Here is an 18849-nt window from a genome sequence, read left to right on the forward strand (position 1 = left end):
AAAAAACTGTTTTACTTTGTTTGTCTTTCCTTCTTAAAACATTGACATTTAATGACAACATGCATCTGATGAGATACTTCTAGAACTGAGATTGCATTTGGATTTATTTGAAATTGAATCCAGATTTATAGATATTGTCTTGTGAAATTTACGTGCTTATGATGTTCTGCTATTTTGTTTGCCTATAGGAATTTTTGTTAATTTCACTCATTTGGAATCTTAATTTTTTTTTTTTTTTTTTTTTTTTTTTTTTGGAAAATAACCGAGCCTTAGTTGATTCTTCACAACACATGCTGCATTAAAACCAAGACTAGAGAGACATTTTGGAACTGCACTCTGTCATGAAAATAAATAAACTACTCTGGGGTTTGAGATACTGTAGCTGTTAAAGATGCCTCTGGAAACCTCTTGATTTTATTATCATCCCACCTTTAGAGTTAACATGAGATGTTTTTATTAAAAGACACCCATGAAGTTGGGAAAATATATTTTTCAAAGTAGTGTTTTTATTGTAATATCAAAAACTGTGGGTTGGAAAAGATGGTTTATGGAGAAAAAATATTGTGTTGAAATTTGTAACTGTTAATTTCAGCATGAATTTACGAAAGATGACCTGAGCCAATGCAAGTAACGTGAGATGACGAAATCATCCTCACTGCAAGGATAAGACTCTGCAAATTTTAAGTTGTACAATCAAGAATCAGAAATTAAAGGGAGAAGAGGAAAGAGAGAAGATCAGAAGAAAAGAGAGGAAAATTATCAAAAATTATGGTGAGGGAGAAAAAAAGACTTTAAATGGAGAATGGTATATTAAATTTTAATTTGCTCTGGTTGTCTAACACCCTCCATCTTTTAAAAAAAATTAATGTTTATTTATTTTTGAGAGAGAGACAGTGTTAGCCAGGAAGGGGCAGAGAGAGAGAGAGAAAGAGAGACAGAATCCAAGGCAGGCTCCAGGCTCTGAGCTGTCAGCACAGAGCCCGATGTGGGGCTCGAACTCACAAACTGTGAGATCATGACCTGAGCAAAAGTTGGACGCTTAACCGACTGAGCCACCCAGGCATCCCCTGGAACACCCCCCAGCTTTAAGAATCTTCCACTCAAGTCTGAGTCCCAAAGGGAACCTTGGTGTGAGAGTCAACTTAAAAAATAGTAATAACAGTTTTTGAGTTTTGAGTTAGTTCTATTGGAACAATTATTCACTAGGCTTTTCTCATGGCTGACTCCTCAAAATTGAAATATCAGTTTAACTTCACTTCTTCAATCTCTAGGTAATCATCTTTCTTTATTCTTTATTACAGCACCTTGTTATTTTTATCAAAAGCACTATCACAACCCACACTTAACTAATTTGTGTATTTGTTCATTTGATATTTATTTTCTTATCAACTGTAATGTAAATCATGAAGGCAAAGACCTTCTCTGTCTTGTTACATCACTGTGTCGACAGTAACTATCACCAAAGGTGAAAATACTTGTTATATTAAAACAGGAAGGGATTAAAGGATAATGCCCTGAAAAATCACATTTTTTTTGCCAATTTTAATGCAGATTAAATGCATTGTCCTAAAATTTCTAGGTACAGTATCAGATCTCTAATAACAAGCAACATTGGGAAAAAAAATGTCTCTGAAAAGTCACAGACTTTCTCAGGGGTGGTAGTAAGTTTCAATCCAATCATGTATGTGGGTATATGTACATTCACATACATATAAACAACCAAAAATATGTTGTATATAAAAGGCAACATATATTCTTGGAAGAGTTTTAAGACCTTTATGTGTATTAACCATTTATTTATCATAATAAATATATTATTAAGCACCAGATCCATTACAGTATCTATGATATTATCTCCTTTTCTACAGATGATGAAACAGAGATAGAAAATAAATTGCCTTTGTTTGAGACAGGTATTAATGGATAGAGTTAGGACTGAAACACAGATAACCTAGACCCCCAAGTCCATTACATTAAGCTATCCTCTGAAGCAAAGGAAGGTTTCAGCCAACATTTCAATTCACAAATATCAAGTACTTCTGGGTGGCTCAGTTGGTTGAGTATGTTACTTCAGCTCAGGTCATGATCTCACATTTCGTGGGTTCGAGCCTCACATCAGGCTATGTGCTGATAGCTCAGAACCTGGATCCTGCTTCAGATTCTGTGTGTCCCTCTGTCTCTGCCACACCCCCTGCTCACCTCTGTCTTCTCTCTCTAAAATAAATAGATGTTAAGAAAATTTTTTAATGAAAAAAATACATCAGGAAGAATGAATCTTCAAGAAATATGAGATATTGAGGATTGCTGGATATCAAAGCTATCTATTCAACTATCCTTTTAGCAGGACGTATGACCGCCAACTAAAGACTACATTCCTAGGTTCTTTTTCTGTCTACCAAAGATGTGAGCAGAAGCAATGTGTCTCACTTCTCTGTCTGATTCTTAATATTTGTGTCTCTTCTATGTCCCACAGAGTAGGAAGTAGTGAAAATCGAATTAGTGAATTTCAACTCACATTAGAAATGAGAGATAATAAATATCCAGGAAATCCAATATCTAAAAGGATTTCTCAAAAAGAAAACAAAGCTATTAGAAAGAAAGAGATGAAAAGAATTAATGTTGAAAAAGATTGCTTTGACCGAGATTTACGTAAATCTAGTGTCCTGCATATGGGGATTAGAAGAGAGAAGGTAGAAAGACAATGATATTATAATTAAGCATGTAACCAAGAATCAAAAGGCACATGATCTCTAGTCTAAAAGAATGAATTACCGTGTTTTTAGTGAAAACTCGATTGCCATTAGATTTTGATATCCAGTTATTCTAACACTCACGTTTGAGAGCAATGAAGTATTTGTAGGCGTATGCATGTACCGTACTTAAAACACATCATTAAAACACTCAAATATTTTCTCTAGCAAAGTATAAAAACAAAAAAATGAAAGTAATACATAGTAATTAACAACATCATTGTTAACATCATCAACAAAACAACAGCCACAACAAAAGTGGAACTGGACAGGAGGGTGATTAAACAAAATTGGAAATTAGAAGCTGTTATGAAAAATTCCTTTCTTGAAATTATAGGACATGAATTCATAAGTAAAAAAAACATTAAAACTTTAGAATGGAAACAAAAGGGCATCAGACACTAGAAAACACAAAAGTCTTGTGTTCATGTTAAGCAAAATATAATCTAAACTTTTTATTTAAAGACCCTAATGTTGGATTTTGCCGGCATTTGCTCTATTTTTTTTTCCTGAAATTCAAAATAGCTTTTCTTGAGCATTTGCTGTTGTTATAACTAACAAAAATATTTACTTAATAGACAAAAACCTTGGAATTCAAAACCAGAGAAGGCTTGCCAGTCTGCTGAAGTCAGTTTTCCCATGCCTGGAGCCCCAGAGGCCATTCTGTAACAAGCAAGAACAAATTTAGGAGCCATACATGGGATAAAGATCACAGTGTACCTCTGTTTTAATTTTTAGAATGTGAATTTTATGGTGCATTGACACAGATTGCTCGTCTCTTTTCACTAGCCTAAAAATGGACAGATAGAAGTGCCTGTTGTGCTAAAGTATTCTGATGTTACAGACATAGGAGAAATAAATAAAAATCACATTGAATGCTTCTTGTCCAATGAAATATAAGGAAAACTTCTTTCTTTAATCGTTTCTCTTACTCTGTGTTTGAATTTCCATTGGCTCATAGCCTTTGTATATGTGTACGTTTAGAATCATTTCACAACCATGGGAGATAAAGTTTTGGTCTGGGTTAAAACAGTAAATTGATTCACACAACTTAAAATATTACATGGGGCAGATGCACCAGTTTAAAGATCATCCTGGGCATGGCATGCCAAAAGACATGGGCTGACTGATTTTGATCAAAGGGAAAATTGAGGGTCAAAACGATGAACAATTGCAGTGATAAAATTAGCAGTGATAAAGGCTGGAAGCACACACTATGAAGCAGATTTAAAGGCCCTATAAATTAGTCAGTTAATAACAAATGACCATATATTATAGAGTCTGCATCATATCAGTGAGAAATACAGAAAGTGTTAAATCTCCCTGCACTTTGTGAGCTAACAATGTAGTCAAAAGACTAAATCATCTCATATTGCACGTTAATAGACATTAAATATCATTATACAATTACATGTAAATATAAATTACATGTACCATTGTAATCACCGCTATTCTAGGGGCTAATAAAATGCTCTCTCTTTTTCTCTTGTGGGGATTTTAAAAACTCCTGTAGAATTTTTATATTTATCCAATGTGAATGTGAGGTGTATTATTGTTTTAAAAATTGTTTCAGACTCTTTGAAAAAATATGGAAGTGTCAATACACTCTATTGCTGTATTGTACCTGAAACTAATATGTATGTTCACCAAGTGGAATTTAAGTAAAACTTAAGATATATATATATATATATATATATATATATATATATACAGTTTAATTGAAGGTGCCACAATATTCAGGGGACAAGAAGATAAGTGGTAGGACTTGAAATTTGGTAGGGAAATAAGATTAATTTTGGAAGTGGGGAACAACACGCAAGGGAATGGCAGTAATTATCAATACAGTATTCTTATAAAACAGAGAAGTGGGCATAAAATAACAGGGGAAAGGAGAAGTAAACTTGGAGGCCAGGCAGGTAATGGAGAGCCATGTGTATCAGGAGACTTTATGCAAATTGAACTTGAAAGAGACTAGAATGTCATAAAGCTGTATGACTCTGGATTATATGTGACAAAATGTATGTTCAAAATATAATTTTATAGAGTTCAAGAGGAGTCAAATTGAGAAAAGTAAAAAAAAGAAAGAAACAGTGATAATTATAAATATCAATAACAACATCATATGAAGGAAAATTTTTAATAACTAAATTTGGCAATAATTTTTTTTATTTGTTATAGACAGTGACATTCAGACTCACCAAACTGAGTAATTTTTTTTCTCATTCTCTCTTTTTTTTTAAATGTTTATTTATTTTTGAGCGAGAGAGCCAGAGAGCATAAGTGAGGGAAAGGCTGAGAGAAAGGGAAACAGAATCTTAAGCAGGCTCAACAGGGTCAGCTCCCAGACAAGGGACTCAAAACTCATGAGTCCTGAGATCATGACCTGAGCTGAAACCGAGTCAGGTGCTGAGCCGACTGAGCCACCAGGCGCCAGGGGTATTTTAAAGGAACAGTGTTAAAAAATGGAGAAGGATCAGTTTTTACGACATTGCTTTAAAGAATAATACAATAATATAAACACTTGGTTAATTATGAGTTTGAAGGGAAAAGTTAGTTATACTCATTTTGTCTATGATGCATTTCCCTAAATATATAAACACAAGCTAATGCTTAGTTTTTAACTGGGGTGTTCACAGAATGAACTTTTTATATCCTTGATATATCATGATAGTACAAATGCTAACTTATCTTTGCTGCAAAATGTAAAAAGACAAAATTATGTTCTAGTATTTACACATGTATATTTTCTAAATTTTCAGAATGAAGACATATCATTTGATTATAAAAATATGTCTTTATTAAAGGTGTTAAAAGAAGAAAGCTTTAATGAGTTTATAGATTTTGTTCATATATGTATGAGAAACCAATTCCTTTTGATACTTTTGAGTTAGCTAATATTAAAAAAATGAGTGAAACTACAGAGCAGGACAATCATGAGCAAATAGTCATATAAATCAACCTATTTAGAAAAAAAAATATCATTGATGGAATTAGAGAAAGAAATATCGTGAGCTCATGATACTGCTTCCCATTGGCCAAATCCAATAGCAGTCAGAAGGCAAGGATAGCCCTTGTCACAGCCCACAAAACTAAGCCTCTAGGGACACAGGGCAGGATGGGAGAAGAGTGGAGAAAGGATGATCCAATGGAAAATAGTTATATTATATTGTGTATTTCATAACTTAGATGGTGTAATTTTTCTTTAATGCATTTCTACTACAGGTAGAGATGTGTCTGTGTGTACTCTTTCTCAAGTAGTTACAAACCAACATGATGCATTTTTACACTGATTTTTAATAAAAACAGAACAGAAACAAAATCAAGATAGCTTCCACAAGATTGTGAAGTTGCCATGAACGTTGACCACAAGAATGAGAGACAATAGATTTTGGTCATCCAGACATTTGTGTTTGGCCTAAAGACAACAATTTTATGAAACTTAAACTTATGTTGTTCCTTATTTATTTTTCTTATTGAAATACAAAGTATAACTTTTTCTTTTCAAGTCCAGTGGTAAAAAAACACAATCCTAAATGTATATTTCTTTCACATTAGAAAATATGGGGGTTATTTGTACTTATTGGCTCTATCTTTATGAAGTTTAATATATAATAAAACTTTACTGTAAAATACTGAAAAGGCCATGTTTTTTTTTTTTTTTTTGAGACTAGTCCGATCTGGAACCTTTTAAATTTATATTGACTACATATTATGAAATTATCTATAAAACTGAACTGTACCCTTGAATGTTATTTTATTTCTTAGTGGTTAAAATAAGAATTGGTTACTTAGACTGTTGTTCATTAAAGTACTTCCCTATGAGACTCTCTAGGAAAATCCCATAATCTCTCACCACCCACAACCCACCCACCTCTCACTGCCTCCAGGACCCAATATACTCCCTAAATACGTAATGTGACTAAGCTAATCACTGGTGTTTTATCAACAGCTTACTTTTAATTATCAATGATGAGCTAGATGATTATTTCATAATATACTTCCATCTTTCATTTCATAAAAGTCAAGAGAGTGATCTATGAATGCATGTTATTAATTTAACCTGTTGCTAGTCATTGGAGGTATAAAGATAATTAGTAAATGATAATGATCTTCAAGAAACTCACTGTCTTGATGCAGATCTATAAATAGAGAGCTGATGATTCTTTTATTTTTATTTTTATTTTTTTTAATTTTTTTTTCAACGTTTACTTATTTTTGGGACAGAGAGAGACAGAGCATGAACGGGGGAGGGGCAGAGAGAGAGGGAGACACAGAATCGGAAACAGGCTCCAGGCTCTGAGCCATCAGCCCAGAGCCCGACGCGGGGCTCGAACTCACAGACCGCGAGATCGTGACCTGGCTGAAGTCGGATGCTTAACCGACTGCACCACCCAGGCGCCCCGAGAGCTGATGATTCTTCAAGCTGTTTGCTGTTATAAAATTATCAGTGCAATGCTTTCTGTGAATTGGCAAAGAAATACTACACAAACTGGGAAATGTAGAGAGATGTATCAAGAATGCTTAGACATTAAGTAACATTTTTGAGAAGAAGAGAAGGATGTACAGACAAAAGGAAATTTTATGACTGTGATAGTCCAGGGACTCTTGAGACCTCTATTGTATGAGAATGTAAGGTGATTTGAAGTAGGTCAAAATTGTCAAGGGCTTGCTAGTTTCAAAGGTAGAATGTGGCCAGAAAGTGAAATGTTTTGCATTGTATGCCAAGGAATGTTTTTACTCTTCATCTTTTACTCTACCAAGAAGTGACACAGGTTAAACATAAAAGCAGTATTGGGATTATACTTCTTGTATTCAGTATTTTAAATTTTTACTATTTTTATTTACATTTATAGAAATGATTATAAAAATCATAATAATGGTATGTCTTGAATACCTAAAAAATAAGAAACATTATGGAAAGAAATATCCAATTTAATAATTTTTTAAATTTAATTCTCAAAAGAATTCCACACATTAGGTATAGTTATCACTATTTAATAGACTCAGGAAGGTTAACTAGCTTATCCAAGTTGCCAGAATTATAAAGAAAGCTGTGCAAAAATTAAACCCATAACTAGCTGAATTTGAAGGCATTACATTTTCTTTACGACCAGTAATATTCTAACTCTTAAATACAAAAATTTATGTTATTTTACTGAAATAAAATTTAAGGTGTACAACATGAATTTGATACACATATATTTTAATATGATTGCACTGGTAATGATAATTAGCACTTTTATCATGGTACCTAATTATCATTTCATTTTAGTGGTTGGAATAATTAATTGCTAGTTTCTTAGCAAGTTTGATGATTGTAATACAATATTGTTGTGTATAATCACTGAACTGTGCATTAGATCTCTAGGGTTTATCTACTACTCAATGCAAATTTCTATACTTAAATAACATCTGTCCTATTCCCCACTCCTCATTCCCTGGTAGCCACTGTTTTATCCTCTGTTTTTACTAGTTTGGGTGTTTTAGATTCCACGTATAAGTGATACCATATTGTACTTGTCTTTCTCACTTAGCATAACATGCTCAAAGTCCGTCCACGTTATTGCAAATGGCAGGTGAAGGAATAAAGGCAATGTGAAATATATGTATGTGTGTGTGTGTGTGTGTGTGTGTGTGTGTATACACACACACACAATGGAATATCATTCAGCCATGAGAAAAATCTAGAATGTTTACAGATTCAGTTTTCAGATTCAGTTTACAGATTCATAGATTTGAACAGTAATTTTCATTATATTACTACTTGAAGTATATGTTGTTTCTGATCATTAATTTACTTTACTGAACTGATTCAATAACAATAATTTTTAGAGGATTATGAAAAGAAAAAAGAAAATCAAAAGCTGTTGGTGCCATAGGTTTGTTTTCATTCAAGCTAAAAGCCAGACAACTGTTACACCGTTCATATTTTTTTCATGAAATAAAAGAGCTTAAGTTTTTAAATTTCATAATTTTCCATCAGTGAGAAGAATATGTTTAATAATTTCACCATGAAAGGAAAGGTGAATGTTTTCAACTCATCAGAGCTAATGCTGCTGATTGTCCAGACTGAAATCAAAGTTGGCGTTTTACTGAGGGACACAATGTTTCAAAGCAACATTGGTATCACTAAGCTATATTATCAGATGTATTTAGGAAGACACATGTAACTTATGCTTTTTTTAATTTTTTAAATGTTTATTTATTTTTGAGAGAGAGAGAGAGAGAGAGAGATTGCATACACCTGCATATAGGGGAGGGACAGAGAGAGAGGGAGTCAGAGAATTCCAAGAAAGCCCTCTGCCCTGATGACTTAACTGACTGAGCCACCAAGGCGCCCCAACTTACTCTTTTTAAATAAACCTAGTCTTAGTTTAGATTGTCTACAAAAGGTAGAAAAATATTCCCCAAATTATCAAGACTGATGACTTACAGCCTAACAGGAATGAATGAGTTTTATTCTTGGCCAACAAATTAAACTACAGTAAAAGAAGAAAAAATTCCTAGTCCATACTTACCTAGAGCTATCTTAAAACCAACAATCTTGGGGCGCCTGGGTGGCGCAGTCGGTTAAGCGTCCGACTTCAGCCAGGTCACGATCTCGCGCTCCGTGAGTTCGAGCCCCGCGTCGGGCTCTGGGCTGATGGCTCGGAGCCTGGAGCCTGTTTCCGATTCTGTGTCTCCCTCTCTCTCTGCCCCTCCCCCGTTCATGCTCTGTCTCTCTCTGTCCCAAAAATAAATAAATGTTGAAAAAAAAAAAATTTTAAAAAAAAAAAAAAAAAAAAAAAAAAAAAAAAAAAAAAACCAACAATCTTAAAAGGCCATGTCGACTGGAAACACTGTGCTTTAAATGGATTTTCTAGAAAAGACTTTTACTTGATGATAAGGTTAAATATATGGATTTAGAAAAATTACACATAAAAGCAGTTAATACAGAGTGGACAAAGAATTAACTAGTTTCATCAATTCTAATCTACTTAATTTTATAATTTTGACAGTAGTCCACAGGCTGTACATAAGCTAGTCATGGCTATTATCAATCGATTGTCAATCTTATTCATTCCCAGCATGCCTAGGGCATTCTAATAGGCATCAAAGAAAAACAAAAATGCCAATTTTTATCATATGGACTGAATTTAATTGAAGCAAGGTGCAGAAACAACATTTTTTCCTACTATCTGCTTGCTGTGAGATCTATTCTTCAGGGTAAATGATCCATGTTTAAGAAATAACATGAAAAGTTTTATGGAGGTAGAATTTTCGGGATTTCAAAATAGGTGTTATCATAGTGCAGTTAGGCTGCCATTGCACAGTACCCTAGACTGGGTGGCTTCAACGTCAGAAATTTATTTCTCACAGTTCTGGAGGATGGAAATTCCAAGATCCAAGTTCTGGCCAATTCAGTTCCTGGTGGGCTCTCTCTTTCTGGCTTGCAGATGTCCACTTCTCACTGTGTCCTCACATGGCCATTCCTCAGTGTGTGCAAATGGAGGGAGATATAACTCTCTCTCTTTTTCTTATAAGGCTACCAATCCTCTCAGATTGGAACCCGACCCTTATGACTTTACTTAATCCTGATAATCTCCTAAAAGCCTCATCTCCAAATACAGTTACATGGGAAGTTAGGGCTTTTTTAACATATGAATTTGGGGGGTAGGGGACACAAGTCAGTCCATAGCAAGTCTTATGAAGACAAATAAAGAGATAGCAAAGAAACTCTACAGAATATAAAGAAATTTAGAAATAAAGGAAAGAAGAGAGGAGACAGGAGTTAAAGGGATAGGCAATACTGTAAGTGGTTGGACCCTGTAAGAGGAAACATCAACATGACATTTCTGATGGTAGGGTGTCTGAAGAACGTCAAAAGGCACTTTGCATATTACTAAAGTTTAATGTATTTTTGCTTTACATTCGGTCCTGTCCATCATTTTCTCCAAAATTTATTGAAGTTTGGCATACACAGAATGGTCAGTTAAAATATTCTATTTCCCTCTCTCTCTCTGAAATGGAGAACAGCGACTGAATTGTGTGCAAAGTGGCACACAGTTATGGCACAGTGGGAAAAAAGTAACAGCATGTGGTGGCAGTAAGAGGCAATATGTGTGTGAAATTTGGAAGCAATAAGGAACAGCGTAAAATCATAAGATTGTGTGTTCCTGTGAATTGATATATTAGTTTGACATTTTTCTATAGAAAGACTGAGGTGATTTCATGTCTCTTAAAGGACAAGACGACGTCAGTTGAGGCACATACATATTTTATGAATTCAGAAAAGATACATGCTACATGTGTATGTGCCCATATATGAATGTGTGCAGTATATATAATATAATGTACTATATATTATACACATCATCTGTAATATACACACGCAAACACACATACATGTATGTATTTAGGATTTGTGGTAGCATATAAAATTAACCAATAAAATGTATTACCAGAAGTGTAAGTCCTACTTAATTTCATAGAAGTGACCAAATTATTATAAATCCTGATGCATGATAACTATTTGCTATAAGGGATGATTAAAAGGAGATAGGACTTGGATAAATAAAAGAAGAAGGGGGAAACATTATAAACAAAGTTTCCCAGATAAAATGAATAGAAATATGTTTCAAAGATGTTTATAGAATAGGGATATTGGAAAATTAGGGTAAAGAAGTAAGTAGGGATTGTTTTATCCGGGACGTTTACCAAGAATTTGAGTGTGAAATTTATTTTTTAAGTCGTAATTCTTTTTTGTGATGTTGTAACACATTAGAGTGTTCAGAAAAGGGTTTGTTACCAATTTCTTTTTTTAAATTTTTAATGGTTTTAATTTTAAAACTAAAATGGTTTTAATTTTAATGGTTTATTTTTGAGAGAAAGAGAGAGAGAGAGAGAGACATAACGTAAACGGGGGAGGGGAGAGAGAGTGGGAGAAGAATCTGAAGCAGGCTCCAGGCTCTGAGATATCAGCACAGAGCCCGATGCAGGACTCCAACGCACAGACCATGAGATCATGACCTGAAACGAAGTCAGATGCTTAACCGACTGAGCCACACAGGCGCCCTTAATTAATTACTAACGTAGACACCTAATTTGAAATTTTAAAAATGTAAATTAGAATGAGTTTCAATTTAGCCCCTTTGCAAGCCATAGTCCTTCGCTAGCATACTGATATGCTTCCGTAGAGGAAAAAAATAAAAACGGGTGATTGTACACTATTGCCGTGAATTATACAACCATCCAGATAAATCTTAACTTTAATGTCATAGACATATTTTATTGGAATAAACATTTGTTGTCACCGTTATTTTCATAGAAAATTAAAACAATGCTGAAGACTTCTGTATTGAGCAAAGGAAAGCCATTAGAGGTATGTGTACCAGGTGGAGAAGCTATAGAGTGGTATTTTTAGGAGAGTCAATTTTGTAAAAGTAGGTAGGATTTAAGGAAAAAGGAGACTAAAAAGCAAAAAATTATCTAATGTATTGTAATATTCCAGGTTGTCCTCATCTCCAGTTCTCCTACCAGCAAAAAAAGGTTATAACAGACTATTTCTTAATGCAGTACAAATGTAGACGTTATGTATATGCATAAACACTCATACATATAGAAATATGTATGTATGCTTACATACATGCACATATATATTTATATATACCTATATTAACATTTGGATTGTGAGCGACTATGTAAACAGGTATTTCTTTTAAATTCAGGATTTATATTACTCCAAGTCCATAAAAACATACAATTTTAGAATATAATATAATAAGATTGTAGTTTTGCAAGTTCATTGTAGCTCGAAAACCTACTGAGAAATTATATGGCACTTTTCAATATACAGACTCATGAGCATGAATGAAAGATAAATCAAATGCCATTTACAACCCCACTCCAGGATGTACTCAAGTACTGTCTTCTATGGTTCAGCCTCAGTTTACCCCTGTAGATTAACTTTGTGTGTATGTCAGAATAAAAGAGGAAAGTAGGAACATCCCAAATGCAAACTCTAGACGTTGCTTAGTACTTTGAAAAAACCAAAGAAAACATTTTTTTGAACTGTCTAAACAGAAGAAGGAGGATTTAAATTCTAAAGTTTGAAACACAAGGGGGTGGAGGTGGTTCCTGGGTGGCTCAGTGGTTGAGCTTCAGATTTTTGATTTCAGCTCAGGTCATGATCGCAGTTTTTGAGATATAGTCCCATATCAGGCTCTGCGCTGACAGCTCAAAGCCTCCTTCCTCTCTCTCCCTCTTTCTCTGCCCTCCTCCATGTGCTTTCTCTCTCTTTCTCTCTCTCTCTCAAAATAAATAAACTTGGGATGTCTAGGTGCCTCATTCGGTTAAACAACCGACTTTGGCTCAGGTCATGATCTCACAGTTCCTGAGTTTGAGCCCCACATCCAGCTCTCTGCTGACAGCTCGGAGCCTGGAACCTGATTCAGATCTGTGTCTCCCTCTCTCTCTGACCTTCCCCACCCCCCCCCCCGCTTCCCCCATGCTCTGTCTCTGTCTTTCTCAAAAGTAAATAAACATAAAAATAAATAAATGAATAAATAAATAATAAACAGGCTTAAAAAAATAAAAAGGTCGGAAATGAGGCAGCAGGTCTGACCAAGCGATGTTGGATTCCAAGACACTGAGTAAGGTGTTCGAAGTTCCATGCCCTTCAGCATGTGCAGAAAAGTGAACATGTCCAATGGTTTCCTGTCAGTGGCTTGGGGGATGTGGGTGATGGCAGCCCACTAGGAGCCACAGCAATTGGGAGTCTGGATGAACATCTCACAGATAGGAAGAAGTGGAAGCCGTACCTAGCCACATGCTTTCAAGTGGTCCATCCAGATTTCCGAAATTTGCAGACAGATGGCCAGGCACATGTCCTGCATTTTTTTCATGGAAATAGTTTTCTTCGTTAGGAAGAAGGAAAGATAGACCTGGAAATTTACTGAAACAGGATCGCTGGCAAGGGTTGTTATGGGGAAGGCCTACCTAAATTTAATTTAAAACAATAAAATATGATGTTATTTGTACTCTAAGCATAGTTAGCAATTGATAAATCTGTTTTGGTAAACAGCTTACATAATTAGCAAATTCATGACTTCTTTCATGAAATGGAAAGACACAGGAAAGACATTTTACTTAACTTATAGTTATTTTGAGGTTGGAAATAAGAGTAGAAACACAGTTAGAATTATGCAATCTTTTATGTATCATGAATTATATTTACATATTGTGACCCAATAAAATTGTATAGTGCATAGTGATTTTATACCCATAAAAATAGCTTACATTCTATGTGCTCTTGATTTATGTCTGCTCTCAAAGCCATAGAAAGAGTAGTAAGTGTATTTATGAGGAAAGGCTGTTTTTTCCCCCAAACTAAAATACAATAAAAGATAAGAATGTCAATAGCATATTCCATTTTGTATTCAAAAATAAGTGATCTTACTTGTAGTCTGAAATAATTTATCAAATGAAAATAGTAATAAAAATTGCGCTCAAGGAACTATAGGAAAGATTATATTCTTAGATTATTACAAAATAAACATAAAGCACTCTGTTATTCTTACCTACTTAATTACCGGGCCATCCCTTGAAATGACCCTCGTGATTTTAAGTATAGCTACAAGATAAGTCATGCTTTTGCTATTTCCCAAGGAAGATGATATTTTGATGAAGTCTGCATTTACAATTTAAACAAAAAGCATAAAAAATAATTCTAATAAAATTAGTGAGATTAGTGCTAATGTAGTTTCTAAGTACTATAATTGTGTTTTGCATGTGGGAACAGAGACTATCAAAGTCAGTTAAGGAATAAAGCTGAAAATAGAATGCCTTTCTCTCTTGACAATTTCTTCAGAGAAAAGAAAGGCAAGGGAGACAGATTTTCAATTTATTTCGGTCCCTTAAATTAACACCTTTAAACCCAAATTATGCTGAAAGTGAAACTATATATGTATAAAGAATGCACACCATGTTTTTCCAGATAGATTGATCCTTGAACAAAACAAAACAAAGATAGATGTGGCAGAAGATAAGAAAACAAAAGCTACAAAGTGAGTTGAGATCGTTTCATTGGGAGAGACCACCCAATGACATCTTTTAGGTAAGGAGGCTTTTAATCTTCAATGTGACTTAGTTCACACAATGCTTATGGTACTTGAAATAAGTATGTTTTCAAAAAAATATGTTCCATCTGTAGGACTAAATTATACGCGATATGTAATGTTTAACTAAACTTGTCTGTAAAGCTTGTTGGTGAGTCTATTCCAAATGTCTGTATAGAATAAATGAGAATGAACTTGTTTTTTAGTGGTTACCTACTGTTACTAATTTATGTTATGTGTTACGTGAATAGAAATAGGGAAGCAATTTAGTAAAATAATGGTGATTTCTTTAATATAGGTAAACAATGTACTATGTGATGGCAGAGGGAAAATGTGAGAAGGCCAAATAAGACAGTTTTATGATAAGCCGTGTAATGTGCAAGCAGAAGGCGGGAAATGCAGAGATATCAGTTGAAGTTATTTTATGATAATACATACAATAGCAAAAGGTAAAGCTGTTGGGCACTGCCTCCTTTTGGAGTTTTCTTTTCCTTTTTTTTTTTTTTAATATGCTTCTTGCCTGTGTTTACTCTTTTTGAATCTAGTATATTCTTACATTTTTAGCAGAATTAGCTCCTTAAAATATATATGTGTGTGTATATATATATATGTATATATATATATATATGTATATATATATATATATATATATATATATAATTGACCATACCGATGCGTTCAGGGGAAAAAAGTGTATGTTAAATCTGAAGCTATTTTATCTCTGGTTTTACCTTTTACAGTCACACCCTAATAATCTTCATTTCATATTTCTCTATAATTTCTGTATTTACTCAGACGCTAACTATTCTAAAGTTTATATATGTTCCCTTTCGTCCATTGTAACCGTTTCCTTTCCTGAATAGAAAAATAATTTGGGGCACCTGGGTGGCTCAGTCGGTTAAGCATGCAACTCTTGACTTCGGCTCAGGTCATGATCTCCCAGTTCATGAGTTGGAGCCTCTGTTGGGCTCTGTGCTGACAGTGTGGAGCCTGCTTGGGACTCTCGATCTCTCTCTCTCTCTCTCTCTCTCAAAAATAAATAAATAGACTTTAAAAAAAGAAGGAGACAAACAATTTACCCTTCCAGACACACCCCACAGGTCACTTCTGTGGACCATTCCTAAAGTCTTGCTAACCCTCCTTGCTTCTATTCTAGCACTTCCATTTATTCTTCCAGTAGATTTCACTACACACTCAATTCTTTGAAGGAAAGCCCTGTTTCTTTAGGTCCTTACAGAAAATATTGTGCTGGAAACATGTATCCTTCAGTTAATTTTTGAACTGAATTAAATCGAAGGACATTTTCTAAAAGTAATTACTGACTCAGTTGATTGTTTATGGGGATAGGAAAAAAAGTAAAGAGAATTAAAAGATGAATTTAAGAGAGTAAGCAGTCTTAAGATATCCAATCTCTAGTAAATGATTTGGGGATGGAAAGAGATACAAGTCAAGTGGAAAATTATTGGTCATTGAAAGGGCAAAAAGACACGCATTTTATCTTAAGTTGTCTTTTTTTTAAAGTTTATTTATTTTGAGCGAGAGAGAGAGCAAGCAAACACAAGCAAGGGAGGGCAGAGAGAGAGGGAGAGAGAGCTTGATGTGGGGCTCGAATTCACAAACCTTGAGATCATGACCTGAGCCAACACCAAGAGTCAGAAGCCTAACCAATTGAGCCACTCAGGCACCCCTTAACTTGACTTTTTATCTGAGTTTTTCCAAGGTCAGTGCAAATAAAATATGTAATATACAAAATAGGGAAACATGGAGATAGGTACTTTGATTTAGATGAACTATCCTTTACAATCAGAGCATATTACAGAGGTAAAGCCCTTCAATAATTTTTGGCCTTGTCAAAAACAGGTATTTGATATACTCTTTTCCAAGGGGAAGGAGAACATTTTTTGTCGTTATTTTCTCCAATAATTAATGAAAGCACTCATTTCCATATGTTTTATTGAGCTACAGGAACTAACTACTCCCATTTTTCTCCTCCTCCTCATCTGCTCAACAATAAACTCGTTGCAGTCATGACAATATTATTCTTCATCATTTAACTAACATTTATGCATGATATTCATCTTGATTTATATAAAATTAAATCATAAATGATGTTTATGACCCATCTTAAACATGAGATCATTATTCAGATTAATTAACATTAATGCATTGCTTTTATTTTTGTCATGTAGATGCTACACACCAATTCAGTTCCAAAGGATGCAGAATGTGGAATGTCATACCCCTAGGTGTATGTTACATGTGACCGTGCTCACAAGTAGCAATTCATACATCCAAGGAATTATACCTTTGCTGTGTCTTTGGTTGAAATGTTTTCTTCTTTCTATAAGGGAGTTTCGAAGTTTTATTTTTATCATAAATGGTTTTTAAAATTATTGCAGCTAAACTACACATATGTTTTTCAAATTAATGAGGACATTATTACTAATCTCCGAATTTTATTAATACTTCAGTGACATCACTTTTATAAAAGAACTCATAAGAAATCATTTTTTTCTTGGGATACCTGGGTGGCTCAGTCGGTTAAGCGTCTGACTTTAGCTCACGTCATGATCTCACGGTTCGTGAGTTTGAGCCCCGAATGGGGCTCTGCGCTGACAGCTCAAAGCCTGGAGCCTGCTTCAGATTCAGTGTCTCCCTCTCTCTCTGCCCCTCTCTTTCTCTCTCTCTGTCTGTCTCTCTCTCTCAAAAATAAATAAACGTTAAAAATTAAAAAAAAAAAGATATCATTTTTTTTCTTTGTGCCTGAGCCCTGTGCTCTTCCAGTCTGAGCCCTCAAGGCACATAATCTTACACTCAGACCTGTGGTGACAGTACAAATGAAGGGAGTGAAAGATTCGACCATTTTGCAGAAAAGTCAGATTTTGAAGTTAATGTGTGCTTAATGAAGAAATGATAGAATTGGTTATAATGAACAGATGAGTAGAGTCATCTCTGTGAAATGTATTCATATGAGGTGATTTTTTATTATTTTCTAAATGTTTATTAGTTTTTAAAATTTATTTTAAATATTTTTATTTATTTTTGAGAGAGAGACAGAGACAGAGCACGAGTTGGAGAGGGACAGAGAGAGAGGGAGACAGAATCTGAAGCAGGCTCCAGGCTCTGAGCTGTCAGCACAGAGCCCGACGCGGGGCTCGAACTCACAGACTGCGAGATCATGACCTAAGCCGATTTCAGATGCTTAATTGACTGAGCCACACAGGTGCCCCAATGTTTATTTATTATTGAGGAAGAGAGAGAAAGAGAGAGAGAGAGAGCATGAGCGGAGGAGGAGCAGATAGGGAGATACAGAATCCGAAGCAGGCTCCAGGTTCTGAGCTGTCAGCACAGAGCCTGACACAGGGCTTGAACTCACCAACCACAAGATCATGACCAGAGCCCAAGTTGGACACCAACAGACTGAGCCACCCAGGTACCCCGTGAGGTGATTTTTTGTTTTCAACCTGCCTATGGAATCCAAAGAACTGGGCAGGATTTCTTGTTCGACTCTTCTTTAGTTTTATTATCTAAAAAAAAAAAAAAAAAATTCATCTACTGTAAATTTTAGATTTGTCATCTACAAATTAAAGGTAATTATATATATGTATATATATACACATACATAACATATATATACATACATATGTATATATATATACATACATAACATATATATACATGCATATGTATATATATACATACATAACAGGTTGCTATAAATAATAAAAAGATATTTATAAATTAGTAACTACTGTGTTTAAGATAATGTGCAAAAAAAGTAAAATAAAACTGTGTGTGAGAATATATGAATGGCCAAGATTTCTTTAACTTAAGGTGTCAATATATTTCCTATATTTCCTGTATATTTCCTATAATATAAACTATTATTAGTTAAACTGCATCATTTAAAATCCTCAATTAATGGGCACCTAGGTGGTTTTGTCGGCTAAGTGTCTGATTCTTGGTTTCGGCTCAGGTCATGATCTCACTGTTTAGGAATCCAG

The sequence above is a fragment of the Lynx canadensis genome, chromosome B1 (assembly GCF_007474595.2).
Source record: "Lynx canadensis isolate LIC74 chromosome B1, mLynCan4.pri.v2, whole genome shotgun sequence".
NCBI classification, from domain to species: domain Eukaryota; kingdom Metazoa; phylum Chordata; class Mammalia; order Carnivora; family Felidae; genus Lynx; species Lynx canadensis.